The sequence below is a fragment of the Parambassis ranga genome, chromosome 10 (genome assembly GCF_900634625.1).
Source record: "Parambassis ranga chromosome 10, fParRan2.1, whole genome shotgun sequence".
NCBI lineage: Eukaryota > Metazoa > Chordata > Actinopteri > Ambassidae > Parambassis > Parambassis ranga.
In genome coordinates this window covers 7,570,114-7,589,686 of record NC_041031.1, presented here as the reverse complement: position 1 = coordinate 7,589,686, position 19,573 = coordinate 7,570,114, and positions in this window count along the sequence as shown.

Genomic DNA, 19,573 nt, shown 5'->3' with positions numbered 1-19,573 from the left:
GGAAGAACACAGACATCGTACTGGTCAAAGACTTTAGAAGAGTTTTGTTATGACTTGTTTGTTATTGTTTGTAGTATTTGTAATATGTTCTATTACAGCTTGTTGTATTCTACATGTAAATATAAGAATAATATCATGTACTAACTTTTTGTGATTGCTCCAAGGTGTAACAAGAAGTTCAAGAAACACAATAGTTCAAGATGAAGATGGATTTAAATTATAGCATTTTCTGTCAAATGCACTGTAGATATCATGAAACTATTCACCTGAATTCTTTTAACTGCTGTAATCATGGCGACCGGTGCGTTATTCAACAGATTGAAACGTCATTGTTAAATTGACTTGATTAATAAATCCTTCAACATCTTCAGAGTGAAAGACACAAGAGTCAAGTGCCTGTAACATTAATTGTGTCTACTAAAAATGGCATTCTTAAACCTTGGCTGGCAGAACTGTAGAGTACAAAAAGTGCAAGGCTTTAATTTGACCAAGGTGCTCACAAGTGAGGTGCCATTCTGATGTAGCTTTGCCACGCAGTCCATTGACGTGTCTACAAAGGAAATAATGAGGGACAGGGTAAGAAATAGAGGTCTCCACAATACAGAGCTGATTATCCTTCATTAGCCTGTTCCTGCTTTTTGAATTCTCACATCTCTCCACCCAGATACAGAGCCCTTAGCTGGATGTCAATGCTATTGAGACCAGCCTTGCACTTTCTTTTTATTTATTTTTTGTCTAGAACTCCCTCCCCCCTTTTTAATATAATCCCCGTTTCTTGTTCTCTGATTCTGACCCTTTCACCAAAAGCCTCCCAGTCTCCCTGAAATAATGATATTTAAACAAGCGGATATGCATTGGATTGCCAGAGGAGGCCCAGGGACGTTTAATATCTGGCTGAGTACAAAGAGCAAAGGAGAAAGAACCTGGTTGACGAGAGGCTTGTTCCTTTTTTTTTTTTCCACAGAGCTCACCGTCTCTGTTCTGCTTTCCTGAGATCATTAATTTTTCCAAAAGAGATCTCCCCGGGTGAGACTCATTCACATGCAGATGGCACTGTTCCTCGGGAGCCTCCATCGCTCTTTCTCTCTCTTTCCATCAAGCCATTTAGTGCTCCTCTTCTCTCCCTTTTGCTGCGTCGCTCCCTCCGATATTAGGCAAACGGTTAGCTTGGCAGCCTAAGGTGACATAGCACTCATATTTTAGCACTGGGGAACAGGAGTAATGCAGTGTGCTGCTATGGATACATTACATGAGAATTTGTCTCTTTTAAGCAAAGTCGGGGAGGGGCGTCACTTAGTGATACAGGCATTTATCTGTGGAGATCATTTCTCTTCTCTGCTCTTTATTGTTTTCTATCCAAATCCTCTAAACCCTCTATTTCTACCACATGCTTGACACACAGCTCAATATCTGGCATTTGTGGTGTAATGTTGTTATAGATGTCACACCACCAGGGAAGACTGTTTATGTTTAAGATTAAGAAGTAAATGTTCACTTTGTCACCCAAGAGAGAGGACTGCGCTCATCTCTCCTCCTCTCCTGGCGATGTAGCTGGAGGTAGAGGAAAACGGCCTCTGTGATTCACATTTGTAGCTTAACCTAAAATAACACTGCTTCCTCTCACCATCTAACTGCAGTTACTGCATTGGTGTGTGTTCAATGGCAGTAATTAGTAATTAATGACCTGTTACTTCATGCATTTGTGCAGTAACCCAGAGGCGTTAACAGCAATCCCTCTCTCTCTCTCTCCTTCTGCAGTTCATATCTAACCTGATATACTTTGATGACACGGTTCTTTGAAGACCTGATCAAAGATGAGGGCCTTTGATGAGAGTGATGTTTGCAGTTGCTGAGGAGGTAAGGAGGAATACCAATCGTTTATTTCAAAGTGAGAGGAGGACGGAGAGAGTGAGACACAGAAAAGGAATTATACAGGTCCAGCGCACACTCAGTGTCACGCTCCATCCAACAGCTTTGAGATCCTTCCTATTACTATGTTCACACACACAATGTCCCATTTGCCGTTGTTTGCCGGTGTTACTGGCATTTAACCTTTTAATGACCTTTGTTCTCTGCAACCAACATGAACAAGAAAAATTTAAACTGGAATCACCACTACATGATGAAGAAAGAACAGTTATGACGATATGCCAATAATGTCAATGAGCTGGAAAACACTTGAAAGAAGTTTGATACTGAAAAATAGACTATTGTGAACAAACATCTAAATTAATGAATTTGCTTTAGTAGTGTAATCAGTCAACTATACGTATAGTCAATGCAGCATTATCTTAGGTGCTCTTAATATTTCTTGTATTATCTGTTAGAGTATTATCAGTTAGGTATTCATATTCATCTCCATTCCTATGAATTTGATACATGTTTCTCTTATTGCTGCAGTATTGTCATACAGTACAAGCATTCTCACTGGAGGATGTTTTGGTTCAGTGGTTCACAAAAGAACAGAAGCTACTGTAAAGCTCGCTCCAAACTGCTGCTCTGTAATACCAAAAGCCTCCTGAAGGGGACATTCAATTCAAAGAGAGAAAGAGCATAACGGGCAGTTACCTGCGATGGGGCAGATACGCAGACAAAAGGAGGATGAAAAATGGACACAGGCAGGGGATAGGACTGGGGAAGAAAAGGCAGAGTGACATCAGGTGAAACAGGCGGAAAACGAGTCATGTCAAGACAACACCAGCGTACTGTCTCTCCGGCTGTCATAGGGCCTTGTATCAGATTTTTTTTTTATTGCTGTTGTGCTTTCCTCCTTTTTTTCTAGCTGTTATACTTTGTCTGTTACATTTGTTGCGCTGGCGTCCACATGTGCAGGGTGAGAACAAAGCTGAGGACTGAACTGGTGCATCTGTATTCAGGTGCACTAATGGAATCACTGAGGCTAAAATGGCAGGAGGTGAAAGGTGAGCGCAACAGAGAACAGCAGACAGCTCCACACCACTGCTGCTGCTGTCGCTCTGCCAAACCACTCGACTGTGATGGTATGGGAGGCATGTGTGCTTCTGTGTGCATGTGTAGGTGTGTGTGTGTGAGAAAGAGAGAGGTGGATGACTGAGAGGTTTTGTTGTGGACTTTTGCAAAAATACATTGTGTTCACTTAGGTTGGTAATGCTGTGTTGTGAGTTCTTTTTAAGCGTTCTCTGTTAAGAATATGCTACTAACACAAAAGCTATGACATGTAGAAATATACTGTTTTTGTAAATTGTTGATATATGTGTTAAAGATGCGGTACGGCAGGTTCAGTTCATGGCAGTTCATATGAGTTGATATGAAAATGAGTCAGTTTCTTTGGTTGTTTTTCTAAGCGTTTCTTCAGAGGAGAACGGTTTGAATAGAACATTTCTCAAAAAAAAAAAAAAAAAATCTTGAGTGATATTGTTTTGGTGTTTCACTCCCACAGATGTGATAGGGTCATTATTTATGTTTTATGTTTATGTTTAAGAGAATCTTAAACAATTACACAGCTTAGTTTATCCTTCTCTGCACCTACCTAATGTCCCTGATCCTGGCCATACAGCATCTGTGGTATAGATACCTTTATCAGGTAAAGTTGATGGCTTAAAACTAACAGTCTTCCTGGCTTACAGTCCTTTTTTTCAGTGTCCTTGCTGTCTAGTGATCTTTTCAGGTAGACAAACTTTTTCAAGTCTTTTAAAAGTCTTTAAAAGGATAAATGTCAGTTTTAGATAATAAAATCCATTTTCTATCTTGTCAACTACTACATAGAATGTTTCATTAAATATCCAGGAAACGGTGAAATGGAAGGATCCTGGTTCAAGGATGAACTGTGGGAGGTCTTAAGAATTTGGCTAATTGATTCCACACAAGCAATCTGGTTTGGTCTTTCGCCAGTGTGGGACAAATACATGTTTTCTTAATGTCAAAAAAAAAAAAAATGGAACTCACATGCACTTCATCTGATGGAGTAGGTAGGTTAGGATATACAGATAATTATGCCCTGTTCTGCTCTGTATTATACTTTGTATCTCTTCCTGTCAGATCCCTCTATCCACATTGAAACTTAAATCCAAATCCAAAATAAATCAATAAATATATAAATAAACCATTCATATCAAAATTACAACAAGATGACTGGTTTAACCTCTTAGAACTTGTTGATTTGTACAAATCGGAACCCTTTTTTCTCTTGAATAAGTTGTCATCACAGTGGGGTGGTTCAAACAGCTATAAAACTACACGACCTAACCTTTCCAGAGATGATTGCTGCTTGTGTGTAAAAGTGTTGTCGAAAAATAAATTTATGAAAATCCATGACATTTATTAGTAACAATTGGCACACAGCTGTTCCTCATCTTCTCACATATTGCTTCTTGTTTAATAATGCACAAAGCTGTTACTACACAGATATGAAACACACATCATGAGAAAGAGCATAGTCGGAGCTTCCTAACGAGACCCATTTCATATTTTTACACTGGTGTTATCATGTTGTGATGACTGATCAAATGCAAGTGTTTTCATCTTCATATGATGAAAAGCAACCCGACAACAATGTTGACTTTTTGCATTTTCTCCATGCCTTTGTATATTCTAACTTTCCTGTTAGATGATTGGGATAGGGTGTAAACGAATCATCATATGCAGACTTTTTGGGGAACATCTTTTTTGAAAACATCAGTGGCTGCTGTGCCTGCACTTCCTGGAAACTACACAAGAATCTTCACAGGGGGCTCTAAAATCAATCCTAGTATGTTCATGCCAGAGTGCAAACAAAGAAGTATAAGCTGGAGAATAGAACGCTGGAGAATTGAGTTTGAGCAAATTAGCTATACACTGGACAATAGGAGGTAGAGATGATTTCACAGCAATTTAGGAAATCTAAGGAAGAGGTCCAAGCTCAGAGTAAAACACCAGTCAGCAGTAGTCCTGGCGCGGTGGGCCTGGATAACAGAAAATCACCCGTTTATCTATTTATGTTTGAGCTAGTCCCGCTAGCCTGAATAATAAACAAAGAAGCAGCTTTGTGTCACACAGCAAGTGGCAGCGATAAAGACCAGGTGACTATTATAACAAATAGAACACAGCAATTGGGCAGCTGTGGACTGACAGAGTCTGTTTTACACAGCAGAGTGGAGGGCCTATGTCTGACAATGAGTCTCAATACTGGAGTTTTTCTTTCAAAGATAAATTTGAAAACAACACCCAACAACTGAAATTGCTTTGTGTAGTTGTAGATGCATAATTGTTTAAATATTCTCATAAAGATGGCAGAACAACTTTCAAAGAGGATTCACGCTGAGCTAAAAGGATATCCGGACCATATGTTGGTCATGTCTTTCAGACTTGACTTACAACTAACTGGCAGCTGCCACCGGGTCTCTCATTGCAACCACACATGACTTGACTTACGCTTATCGACCTGCGCAGCACTGATCTGAGAAGGCTGACAGGCTGCTGCATTTCTCATTAATCCAGCCGTAAACGGTAGACACAATATCACTGTGGCCTCACTTGCTAGAAATCATACTTTTGACAGCTGACACTCATGTCAAGAGTTTCATGTCGAACCTTTTTTGTCGTTAGATTGACATCCTCTGACTGGATACAGAGCCATGACACTGATTTCACTGCTGCTTACCATATCTAGTCCCCTTGATTAAGTTAAAGTGGGGTTCTGTTCTTTGTACTCTTAGACATTCGTATCACAGCACAGGGAGATACAGTATCTAAAACCCAATGGTGCAACAGACACAACCAGTTGGATGATCAGACAGGTGACCAAGGCAACCATTCATTTCAGTCTGGTCTCACCAGAAAAACAACAGCAGTGGTTGATTGATTTTTTTTTCCAATCAGAATGACTCATGTTTACATAGCTGCTGCTGTCTGAAGACAAATTGTTTTTCCATGTACTATAAACCTGTCCAGGAAAAATATAGAAAAAGTGTAATACATTCTATTACAGTACATTGTGCTTAAAGCCATGCACACTTAAGGATGTGGCTGCTGTTACAGGTTACTCATTGTATCTCATCACCTGCCTCAGTTCTGTTCATGCTCCACCTATTTGCCCATTTGTAAAGCTGCAATGATGCAAGTCCACTGAACTGTCTGCCTGTGTTACCCTGTTCAAACGCCAATGATTTGTTCATATAAAAATGCACCTAAAAATGAGTGATCCTGCACTGTTAATCATCTTGAGCCATTATGATTGCTCTGTAATTTCTCAACCTTCTCTAGGATATTAAAAAAAATCACCTTGCTTTGTTTACAACCTCAATCAGAACCCAAGTATTATTATTTTCATTATAAATAAATACAGGTCATCCCAGGGTCATAAAAATAATCTGTTGGAGTTCATCTAAGTGGGAAAAACACCTTGTATGCACATTAAGGATTTTCTATCCTTCCATCTCTTTCATTGTCTTTTAATAATTTTAGGTTTGACAGAGATATATGCGGTAAATAAAAGAATAAAAAAAGGTTTAAATACACATATATGTAGGAACGGCTGTAGGATCAAGGGCGCACACACAGAACCTTTACAGCAGCCATCCAGAGGAGTCAGTCTCCTTTTCCTCCACCCTTAACATCATCAACAACAAGATCACACACACCGAGGAAAAACAGGAACAGCTGTACAAATGTATTCCCCCGTCACTTCTACACAAAGAAAGGAAGGCAGCAGTGTAAATTAAATCTGCATTATATGAATAAATTAAATATGTAATTGTAAAACATATGAGACAGTAATAAGTAATACTATCACACATGGCACACATTTAGTGCCAGCTGCTAAATGCATTAATAGCAGGTGGAGCAGCGTTTCTTGTGTACCGTCTCGTTGTGATTGAACATTGCAGTGTTCGGCTCCTTTGGCTCAGCTTGAATAACCGGCACAGAGGAGGAATATGGTCATTACAGGTACTGCTGTGAATCATGATGAAATTCAGATCATTGCAAAATTGTCTCACTTGTGGCAGTTTAGTTCCAATTATCTTATGTGCTGTCTCGAGTGTTCTACATGGAGAATGGCTAAGCAGAAAAAGACAGAGCTAAATAAAATGTTAATGTCCGGTTACCTTGGCTACTACTTGAATGTTCATGGTACAATCAGAAAGTGATAAAATATCAAAGGAGCATTGTGAGTCAGAAAAGTACAGCTATTCTGTCAGTGTGTGAGTGAGAAGGAAATTGGACTTTTGGAACTGCAGAACCGAAATTGGACACATTGTGAGTGATTATGAAGAGTGCAGGACCCTGCAGATGCCCTACAAACAGAGAAGTATGAATATGCTGCTATCTGAGTCGTACATTTGTACAATGTTTACCAGCTCCGACATCCTGATGCATTGCACCCTCCGTGTGATGCACTCACTGTCGGGTAAAAAAGAAGCAGGTCAGGCCATCAGGGAAACACGTGACTGTGCACAGTATCTCCAGACCGACAGTGGAAGTTAGTAGTGCAAGAGGAATTTACCATTCCAAAATATATATATGTAACACACTGATGTAAGGGAGGGTGGGGTGAGAGGTGGAATAACCTAGAAAATCTTGGACAGATTACACATTTAAATGCAAATTCTAGAACCATGTTTGCCTCATCCATATACTATAAATAAAGATGGGCAAAGCCTCTATGACACAGCCCTAAGCTCTGTCCATCGCAAATGATCTAAATATCCTGCGAAGAATTATGAGGTCATGATCTCAATTATAAGACTATCTGTGTAATTGCAAGTGAACAGATGTTAATTCAGTGTCTGTGAAACATTGAATAATTATAATCAGATGTATGGTTTTACTTTGATAGCTAAATAGAACCATAGCAATTGGTATGTCTCTCTCAGTGGTACATGTTTCATTTATGTGTATCAATAATAATAATAATAGTGTTTCAATTCAAAGGGTAAATCCTTTGAAAGCTTCCTTCAAAGGCCAATTACACTGCAGTGGTATGATAAGACAAGTTTCAAAGGCTACTCCTGAGAAATAAGGGCTGTTTTTCCTGGTACTTAAAGGTCTAGTGGACAGAACCTCTATGACCCAAACTGTACTGAGAATCATTGTACTAGGAGGAAGGTTGGATTTTTTGTTAACCATAGAAACAAAACAGAAACTGCAAACATAATTTAAAGTGAGTGACTAGATTTTTTTAATGGAGGCTTTATGACAGCTTGGTGATACAAATTGAAAGTCCAGTCTAAGCCCGGCCAGTCTGCTTTAGCCTTCACAGTCTACAAAGTGACTCCTTCTAAAGATGAAGGTCATTCTGAGGATCAGCCTCTGATTTGATACACAGCTATTATGTTCTGGTTGTGTACCTGGTGGCATTATGTTATCCTCAGGACACCCGATTATTCACCGAAGGAGGTGAACGAAATGCAAATACATATATGCTGGTTGAATTTCAGTTCATTGTCAACCCCTGGGAAGTTCTGCACAACTGCAAGAAAACTGATCATTAGAAGGTATTTAACTCCTAAACATAATATTGTGTATGATTTTTGTATGATTTGATCCACAGCCCGGAGGTTGGGAAGGCCGGCTCCACAGTGTGGCTTTGTAATGCAATGTTAGGGGACAAACAGCGATGATTGAACTCATTTTGTTGAACTGTATAATGACCAGATGAATAGATTCAAAATAAGTAAATCTTGGCTGAAAACACAGTGGAAGTGACTAACAGATTATCTCCCCATCGAGAGCCTTTAAAGTACAGATGGACATCGATGTTGATTGCACTCAAACTGTGCTGCACTCTATAAGTGAGCAGAGTTTTTGTCTGATAGACCGCACGGTAAACAAGAACAGCAGGGGGCTCCAAAACTACTCTTAATTACAGCACAGAATGTAACAACGATAGTGAAATTGGGAAACAAATTCAACATGTGACTGTTCACTCCAAACTGCTATGACAAATCAGACATGGGCACTGAAGTTTGGCGACTCAGTGTGATGCTGCACTGTAGTGGACTGTTTGAAGGGCTGACCAGCTGCTTCTGCAGGGGAAATGCGAGGGCTGACCAGCCACCATGCCGAGTCAGCAGGGCGCGTGCATGATGTGTCCCCATGTGGTGGCTGGAAAGCTGCTGCGGCCAGAGAAAAGCCAGTGACAGAGAAAAGAGGAATTTTGGGGATTATTCAGGAAAATAATGAACTCTGGCAGGCCAAATTAATTTAGTAAATCTGGTGTGTGTAACATGACAGTTACAATTAAAGGGAAGCTTCACTATTGTTTTCAGCATAATTTTTTATTTGTGTCTGATTTCTGGATATTTACATTTAAGAAATGCACAGGACAACAATGTAATGGTGCCTGAATGTCATCTCTAACACATTTTGTTAATTAAACAGTGTTTAACAGAGTGTTTAATTTTGTGTTTTTTGCAGTAATTACTGAACAAATTAAACGTCCACATGGACAGTGAGCTGATTAGGTCCATCAGACAAAAAACAGAATCTGTCTTTTCAGTGGCTGCTGTTGTTTTTTTCCTTCAGTTTGTGAAACCTTTGTAAATTTTAAGTCTGTCTGTCTGTCTGACCAGTGGTGACAATCGTCCCCACAGATCCCACAGAGGATTGCTCTCTCTCATGCACACACTTATCTCTACCTTCCTCAGTATCTGTCTGTCATTTTCTGTTCACTTTCTGACATGCACACATGCACTCTCTCACTCTCACACTCTCTCTCTCTCTCTCACACACACCTGTGTCCCCTGCGGGTTCTGTTTGGAGCATTACTTTCTTTACCAGTGAGGCGCCATTGTGAAGCCGCCGAGCCTGAGGGGAGATAGGCCAATTTAACCCTCCCTCTATCACTCCTTCCCTTTTCCTCTCTCTTGTCCCTGCTGACTTGTGTGTCCCACTGGTGTTTACCTCCTCCTCTCCCTCTGTTTGGCTCAGTGTCCAACCTGACAGTGTAAGGCCATTATTTTTCCTTTCTCACTTGTACCCTCTCTTCTCACCCCAACTCTCTCTCTCTCTCTCTCTCTCTCTCTTGCACGCTCGCTGTTTCCCTGCTGCACCCGCCTCTCTTTTTCTCTCAGCAACCCTAATTGGCACAGCGCTTTTTCCCCTGTCATCTCCAGTGTTGCTTTGAAAGCTGCAGTCAGCCCAGCAGGAGACAGGAGAATGTGCAAGGCCCCCCCACTCTGCAGTGACGGAGTCCAAACCACTGTTTTAGCATCATCATTATTCTTGTCTTTATTTACACTACATGCTTCCTCAATCGTCCCTATAGACACTCATTCTTACAGGGGGCTAAACACTGCATTTGCGTGCAGCCAAACATGCATATATGCATTTTCCATATATGCAAACAGAGGGATACGGCATATGCTCACAAACCTGCTACCTCTACTGAGAAACAAAAGCAAAGTACTGCATATCATTTTAGCTGAGGGAGAGACAGAGAGGGGAGGATTGTGATAGGCAGTATGTGATCCTCACGGATTTTTCTGTTCAAAATTTTTTTTTTTTTTACAATTTTCCTCTAAATTTGGGTCACTAGGGGTTAAGGGTATAAATATTTGAGTGGCTCCTCCAGTTGTGTATAAGCATGCTATTACCAGCTGCAGGCTACTTTCTGCAGGGTAATGCTTGTCAGGCCTCCAGGGTTGAGACCAGCTAAACCGTTTCACGGCCTCTTCGGGCCCCCCCATGTTGAAAATCACCAACTGTCTTTAGTTATTCATGATATGTTATTAGACCCGCTGCTTAGGGTTGCCTTATGTATTTCCTGCTGCACAATATTCCAAATACACAATGTACTTATTCATGGTAACAGTGGATTTTTTTGTGTCTCAGCAAGCCAACAAATGTGTTCCCCCATCACCCGGAGAGTATGCTATGATTTAGTTTAACTGAAAAGATATAAAGGTTATGACATCAAAGATGGGTTTCAGATTAAGATATACTCTATAAGTGAGCAGTGTAATAAAAGTATAAACCCCTTTCTCTCAGGCCTCCAGGTCTCATTAGTTAATTAGTCTCGTTAGCCGACTTAAAAGTGGAATCTCCCTAAAGCCTAACGTAGATTTATCAGCAGTAATTGAAAGGTAATTCCAACTCCTGCAGGTGTAGCTCAGTCGGTGCTTCCAAAAGAGAAGTTAAAAAGGGCCAAGTGGTAGGGAGGCATATCTCTGCAGCGGTGTGTTTTACGCCCATGGAGCCTTTGCACCTCCCGTGCTCTCTGTTGACATGTCTTGATCCTTTTGTACTTCCTCCTCTCACTCTCAACACTTCTCACCAGTCCCATTTAGCACCTCCTATCTGTTCCTCAATGCTTTCTCTCTCTAGATTTAGCTTAATAATTCATCTGTGCACTTGCTAAAGAGAACACAAACCCTGCAAAGAGAGAGACGAGAGGACTACGTCTCCAATAACACCTTCCTGCACAGCCACCACGGCTAGGAGCCCCGGGCTTCTCTATCACTGTCTCTCCCTTTTTTTCCCCCCTGTTTCCCTCCCTATCCCACTCATACCCCTTTCATGGCTTCCACCCTGCCATCCTCCTTCCCTCAGCATGTACGCATTATTTTCTACCCCCGAGCATGCCCAAGATGCCCCCAGCTGTGAGGAAATGTCAGACGTTTACCACCCACCAAACCCTTTACCAAATATGCATGCTCATTCAAACACACACAAAACACAAGGGCATAAAGTGCACACAGACACACTCATTCCCACACCCGTCTTAAACACACAACACGACGGAGGAAATCTCATTAGTCAGAGGGTGTATGGCATTGATTTTTGCTTCTCTCTGGTCTTGGTGGGATCTGGTTTGGCACAGTCTGGCTCATGCTAGAAAACCCACAGCAATACCACGGGTTAAGCCGATTACATTTTTGGGGAGCAGGGAGACCTGAGGGGTAAAAGGCTCCAGTTTTGTTCCCTTCCTCCTGCTGCATTTTCCCCTTCATTTTTTTTTTCTGCCCCCTTTTTCTCTCTCTGCTGATTTATTCATATGCTCCTGAGGTTTAACCACCACAGGCTTATGGGTGCATTCATTGACTTGAGCTAGAAAAGATTTTAAATTCAGTACATTTTATGAACACTGACTAAAGAGACGAATTGGGAAAAAGGGATGTAGCTTGTTGGGGACGGGGGTGTTGACGGCACAAACACACTTCACAGCCAAAAAAAAAAAAAAAAAAAAAGCAGTAGCCAGGCTGATGAGCAGATATCATCTTGCTGTTGGCTATATTTAAACCATCTGAATGCCTGGCACACCAGCATACATTTGAAGCTAACATATCTGCCTTTTACCCTGCCCCTTATCGGCACGCTTTAATGTAGCATCAGGTGTGGTTTGATGCTTGCGGTGTTGGACTGAATGAAAAGTCCAGAACACATTTTTTCCCCCTAAAGCCCACTTTGGTGTAAAAGAACGACTGAATAAATGGCATGTCATTAATATAACAAACTGAACAAAGCCAAAGTCATTATGTTGTGTAGTGGCTGGTCATTTCATGCTTGTGTCCACTTCCAGATGGCAAAATGTGGGCCAGCATATGTGAGTCAAACTGGGAGAGAACCGAGGTCTCTCTGGCATTGGCAACATTGTCCCAGTCGATTGAATCCTCATTATCGTCCTTTCATAATTGTGTTTTTCTTTCTTTTTTTCTCTTTTTTTTTTATCGGATATTCTAATGGCTGCTATTGCATGTAATTATGTAGCAATTATCTGCTTCCTTGCCTCGAACTGGTGTTCCATTGCTGTAATGCAAAGTCAGATTGTGTCTATTACACTCCTGCTGGCATGGCCAGTTGACTTAGTATACACTCAGGATACTTGACCGAGGACATGTTGAATGTTTACCTAAACTTCTCCTAAAGTCCAAATAACCTCCAGTCCTCCTTTCAATCTGTTCATTGGAGCGGTTTCAGTCCTGTCCGGCACACTGTCTGGTATGGAGGGATAATTAGTCTGCAATCTCAGAGAGAAGAAATCATTGATATGTATTTTTCTCCCTCTATTTTCTTCCCCTCGAGTCAAGTTGATTCTTTGAAGTTTGGGCGTGTATGAAATCACTTGATCTTTATTTCTTTAAGTTCATTACTTATTTTCTAGTTGTGTGCATGTCATGCATTTTTAACCAACCCTTTGAGTCGACTTTGTGATGTGTTGTAGAAGAACACATCAAAGGGATGTCTCTCTCTCTCCGTCTTCCTTTCTCTCTCTCCCTCTCTCTCATTCTTTTGCCTTTTCATCTCTTTTCCCGCCTTTTACTGTCTGAACTGTAACTCGGAGAGCTCCGCTTTTCAGGCAGAATTGTGATGGAAAGAGAAGAGAAAAGAGTGGACGTTTTCCTTTTGTGTTTATTTTCAACACACTTCATTCACTCCCATTCAGACCAATCTGGTTGCATTCCAGTGATTAGTTAATAAAGACTTACCCTGGGTTTAGAGCCACTAAAGCTGTAAAATCACCGGAGGTCATTCGCTTTCTATGGGCCAGAGCGCTTAAAGCGACTAAAGCTACAAAACTTGAGCGACTAAAAACAGCTTAACTTAACTGTCAGCTTGTCAGCTGTAAAATGCTGACAACCAATCAGAATGTAGACATTCTTCGCTTGTGTGGATCTCAGGGAACATACTCGGAAACTTTGGTTCCTACTACACTTTAGTTCCTATCAAAATGACGTGCTAGCGCTGGGCACCCGTCATTGTATGATCCTACTCTTTGCTTTTAGAGATCGCCACGAAAAGGCTCTGGCCTGGGACGAGGTGTCACAGGTTGTTGGTTGGGCTGCTGAGTTGATGAAATGTGTGGTAATATTTTAAAGTAGGAGGCACAATACTTGCCTGCATCGAGCTCCTAGCATGCAAGTCTTCATCGCTAATTAATTTTTTTGTTCTCTAATAAGTGTGGTCATTTGATTAAATACTTGCACTTGTTGACAGCCTAATAGATGTGGGGCAGCTGATTCTTAACATTTTATCAGTATATGTAGTGATGATTATATTTGAATCCTCTTTCATTCCAGCTATTTGTCAGAAAATCTGTGTAAAATACTTTATTTTTTCCAATCAACCTTCCTGTAATCTATGTTCCACATGTATTTATTATGTGATGAATATCAGCTATAACAGAAATCCCAGAAAATAAACCGATGCCTTTTTGATGACAGATCATTTGTCATCAACAAAGTGCCTCGTTAAGATTCATAACAGTCGATCATTTGGATGTTTTGACTGACTGGTCCAGCCATGCTGCAGAGCTTCCACTGTGGCGAGAATAGCAATGTCATTTCACAAAATTTAATTTAAATCGCCTGATTTAGTGTTTCAGAAACTGCTGGATAAATGGCCTTGAAGCTTAATTAATTCTCCTAAGATCATAAAATGTAATGACTTTGTTATATTCCGAATTTTGCTGTAGTGCCGCCATGAAATTGACATTTGCTGCTTTCAATTTGACAACCATAGTACAAATGTGACAACTTCCTAGGTAAAAGTACTGCTTTGGCTGTCGGCTTCACTGCCAACTCTTCTAGTCAACATGTTTTTTCCACTCAACACTGGTCGAAGATGCACAGGTTCACACGTTCTGAAATAGGAGCAAGCATGTCAGTCTTACTGAAACATTCATACCTAGTACTTACACTTGACATATCCAACAATCATGCCTGTGAAAGCTCTGAGTCACACGTACACACACTCTCCTCCATCTGTGCCCTGCCTTTGCCAGACATCTTGTTGGCCTGGAGGGCAGCAGGGTGTGGTCTGCCTTCCAGGCACCAGAGCGGTGCCCTCTTGCCTCAAGGCTCTCAGCAAGCCCCAGCTGTGCCATGGATGGTCCCTGCCCGCGGGTACCAAGAGAGTCTGTGGCCTTCCTTTGATTCCGTTTCACACACTTGTGGCACAGCTAGGAGAAAAAAAAAGGTTTTTTGATAACCCCTCGCTGACAAACAGTAGCAGTCTGTCACAGTGAAGCATCACAGCATGTGTCCCTGATTTTTAAAAGCTAAGTTTATAGCAAAGTCACACAGAAAAACAATGCCTCTATACCTTGAATGTTTCTGCTATATTCTGAACCTCCAGGTATTTGCACAAACTTGTGTGAATTGCAGTTCTTTTTTCAGCAACAATTTGCCTCACTCTTGGGCTCCTCCTTCGCATAATGCACCTACCACAGCCTCTAATCCACTTATGAAGCAATTTCCTTAATGCATGATGTATCCAAAATAGAAAGCCTATCTTTCTTCTATTTTATCTTTTGGTCTCCTCCAATCTAACTGTGCACATTTTCTCTTGTTGAGCACAAAGTTAAAATGAGGAGAAAAGTGAGGATAGATGTGATCAGATGAAAAAGTTGAAGCTGTTACATTTAACTTCTAGACTAAAATGTTTCATTTCCAGTTAATGAAACAATTCATAGCTCCATGTAAATAAATGCACACATCAGCTTGTAAGTCTTGTTGCTTTTTTAACACCACAATGTAAGTTGTGATGTGTTCATCACACAGTGTTGTTGCCACTTGCAGCCAGTCTTCAGTTCTACCCCTATAATGATTTCAAGATGAAAAAAGTGTTCACATTTTTCAAATGACTGGTGACAAAATACTGATGTCCAAACACCCAGATCGAGTATTCAGGAGAGTGGCTAAGAAAATCAGAGGAATGCTTATTCTTGCATGCAGCCTCAGCAGCTGTTGCTATAGCGACGGAGAAGTTGTGGGCAGAAGTTTCTTTTGCATTCATTCCTGGCACTGTCTTATCAGGTCCTCTTTTTCCTTCAGCCTTTTGTTCCCTCTGTGATAATACAAAAACACCATGCACACACACACACGCACATGCCTGCACACACACCGAAACTACCCAGTGGTTATGGTGTTACAGTGACAACAGAAGATAGTCATGAAATGCAGCCAGCTGCCACAGATAGCTCATGTGTAAGTTAATATTTAATTAACTTCAAAGCTCATAAATAAAGGGAATATTCCCCTTTGGATGTTTATGGTATATACACGGTGCATGCATATTTTTCTCTGGACAGAGCAAACTGAGGTCACAGTGAAATGGAAGTTATTGTCTCTGTCAACACTGTATTATTAAAATGCAATGTATGAGGATATACTAAGGGAGTGATTCATATCACTAGTTACAAATGTTTGTGGGACTGTACCATTACCTGGATTCTTATTAGATTAGATTATGAGATTACATGACAATCCATTTTCCAGGCTTCAAGCCATGCGCTGAACAGTTGTTTTAACCAATTGACGTCCTGTGAGGAACCTCTGGTAGCTGGGGTTGTGACGACGGTCTGTGCTGACTTCACAGATGGTTCACAATCTGGTGCAACTCAGGCACAGGACTAAAACCTCAGAGATGTTAGTTCTGTTTGCCCGTGGTGCAGCACTTTCAGTCTTGTGTTCTCTTGCTTCTCTTGCCACGAAGACAAATCCAGCTCCATTCAAAAATGAATTGTGATCTGAAAAAGAAGGCACTGAGGGGGCTTCTTGCTGTCCATTTCTGATGCTCGGAGACACTGATGTCTCAGAGTAGCGTGGTAGTAGTGTGACGCCTGGATGACTGTATGTGACGAGTAAGAAGTGACAGAGAGAAGTAGATATTCAAAGGGAAAGAGCTAAAACAACATGGGAAAAGGTGTCAGGGAGATTTGCAATTACCACACTGAACCCTTTTGTATGAAGACTGCACCATTCAATACATGATAGCTCAGACGATTGTCAGAAATGTTGTCTATTTCCGCTCAGAATGGCTCTGCAAACATCAGTCACAAGGAAGACTAGGGGTGAGATTGGTGTTGGACTAAAATAGGGCAGTATGTGCAACTGGAAGTAAACATGTTCTTAGTCTATCCCGCATTGAAGTATTTGCACTGAAGCTGAGGTGGAATAGAGAGGCACATCTATCAGAAAACACTCAGCCGGATCCATAGCCAAAGGCAGCTCAGTCTGAAACCTCCAAGACCACACGCATCACAGCCAAAATTGCAGCAGGTCCAGGAGTCGTTTCTTTGATGGTATGTATGTAGGTACAGCTACATGGAGGGTACTTGTTCTCTTTAAAGCTCAGCTCATTGAAGGTTTTTACTTCATTCTGGATCGCAATCCCTTGTTGTGTTTTGAGAAGAAAAAGAAAAGCGTTTCTGCCAAAAAACAAACAAAAAAAAATTCTGCTGCTAAAGGAGGCTGACTGGGCATTTTTTAAGAGGAAGACACTAAGAAATTCTCACTGTATAACAGTAGATGTAAGAATCTCACTTCTCATCTCAGACATCGCTACCATCAGCCCTCTCTTTGTATTGTTGTAGTGCAAATAAACAAGGAGGTGAAGTTAAATACTATTACGACACAAAGTTAAAAAGCATCAAAGGAATCTTCATGAAAGTGAAGGAAAGGATATGGAGCAAAGAGGAAAAGAGACAGATCATATTTCTGTGAATTTCAGGGGGAAAAAAAGCAAATTATAAGTTTTCTCAAATTTCAGAGACATACCGGTGACAGTGAAGAAAGAGGAAATACGATTTTGGGAAGGTTCTTCAGAGGCACTCCAATTTCACACTATCAAATTAAAGTGTCCATGTATCTGAGGATGGATGAGTGATACTCCTGCTACAGTAGGTGCTAGGTGGTCTGCAATTCCCATGAATAATTTGAGTGTGTCACTGTGGGCGGTCCTTCTAAAGGAGATTGTGTGGGCAGGGGGCCGAGTAATGATAGATATACCTGGTTTCCCTTTCATCCTCTTCAACTTCACCTTACCATGGGTTAAAAGATAATGTGGATCCTAGGTAGGTGAGAAACACGATTTATTTATTTTATTGTGAGATCTTTAACTAATAAACCATGTTCTCTGTTTGCATGACTCACAGTTTAGAACATCCTTATTTACTGTGTGCTACGCTGTCCTCTGTTAAACTTCTACCTGAAAACTGGCTTCATTAGTTCCAGGCAATCTGTAGTATGAGGTAAAGATTATGCTCATTTTGCAAAATACATGTAAGAGTTGGGCGACAAAATTTACATAGATACCAAGAAGACCTACGGTACTTTAAAGAAACATTGGAGTCTGACTGTTCAGAACTGTTTAAACCAGAGCTTTTGGCTCCCAGCAATTCTTTTTTTTTTTTTACATAGGATGAACTCATTACCTGAAGCTTTTAGCTAGTTTTAATATAAACATCCGATATTTTATTTACTATTGTATCACCACATTTGTAGTCATCTTAATAGCATTCATCGCACTGAGCCTTTCTTTTACATATTTGATGTTTACATCGTGATCCAAATGTATAATCAGTGGAAGAGGAAAATAGCCTGAGACACCACAGAGAACTCCCACACAGCTTCACACTATCACTCGCTGCCAAGGTGGCAGCTATGGTGAAAGGGGCTAAAAAGGGGAGCCTGTCATTTGAACAGAGAGGCAGGAGAGAGACGACACAGGGAGCAGTGACTCAAGAAATTTTGAGAGGGAACCGACAGGGAAAAAAAAGTGTGTGAGACGCAGTGTGGCAGTTTAGGATAGAACAGGTGTGTTGTTAAAAGAAGTGGTCAGTTCAGTTTCCTTTTAGAGTCCTGTTTGACTTGTACAAAAAAAATAATTTCATTGCAAGATGTCTGAGGTTTGTCTTGCATGTACTACAGTTTTCAGTTTCCTTTACATTTGAATTGAGTTCAAATCTGTGTTCTCACCAGGCCTTTCCATAACCCTTTATTTTTTTTCCATTTCAACCATTCTCCAGTACATTTGTCAATGTGCTTCTGATCATTGAAAGTCTTCTCATTCAACGTTCAGACAGATGGCCTCCCATAATCTGTCAAAGCACCCTTTGACATGACGCAAAATTCAAACTTAAATCTGACAGCAAGCCGTCCAGTCCCCCTGAAGCTGCCCAACAACCACCCCAAATCCCAGATTTCTACCCACCATACTGCACTGTTGGTATGTCTGTCTTTGGTCAGCTACTGTGGCCATATGTATGGTGGCCATAAAACTGATTCATCTGTCCAGAACATATTATTCCAAAAGAACATGCATGTCCCTGTGAGGATCCAGAGAAATCCCACGCACAGGGAAGTTCTGGACAAGTTGGCAGTCATTTGAGGTCTTGTAGACACTTGTAGATGACTTTCTTTAAAGTGGAATGATTCATTTTGAAATATTTAGAGATCAATTTATTGATTAATTTCTTGTAACAATTTAACTTTCATAAAAGAAGATGTGTGCCGGTGTGGACTACACACTCCAATCTCCTACAACAAAGACAGCAAACCCTGAATGTTTAAAGGTTTATACCACCTGTGATAAATGTAGGATTGTAGCCTACTTGCTAATGTGACAGATCTTTTAGCGATTTAAATTACGAAAAGCAAACTTGACAGACATTTGTTTGAGTTCATTAGATTGGGGTCAGTTTTGAAGAGGGTCAAGTGTGTGCTTGTTAAAATAAATTGAAAAAAGTCCACCGTTTCCAGGGGATGTACTTATTTTCTCACATGACTGTGGATCACCAGTCAAAAGTCCATCGTGCAGTAAATGTGCTCTTCTCTTCCTCTTTCCTCTGCACTGCTCTGTTTCTCCCCCAAGGCTGAGAGTTGATGTGTGACTGACA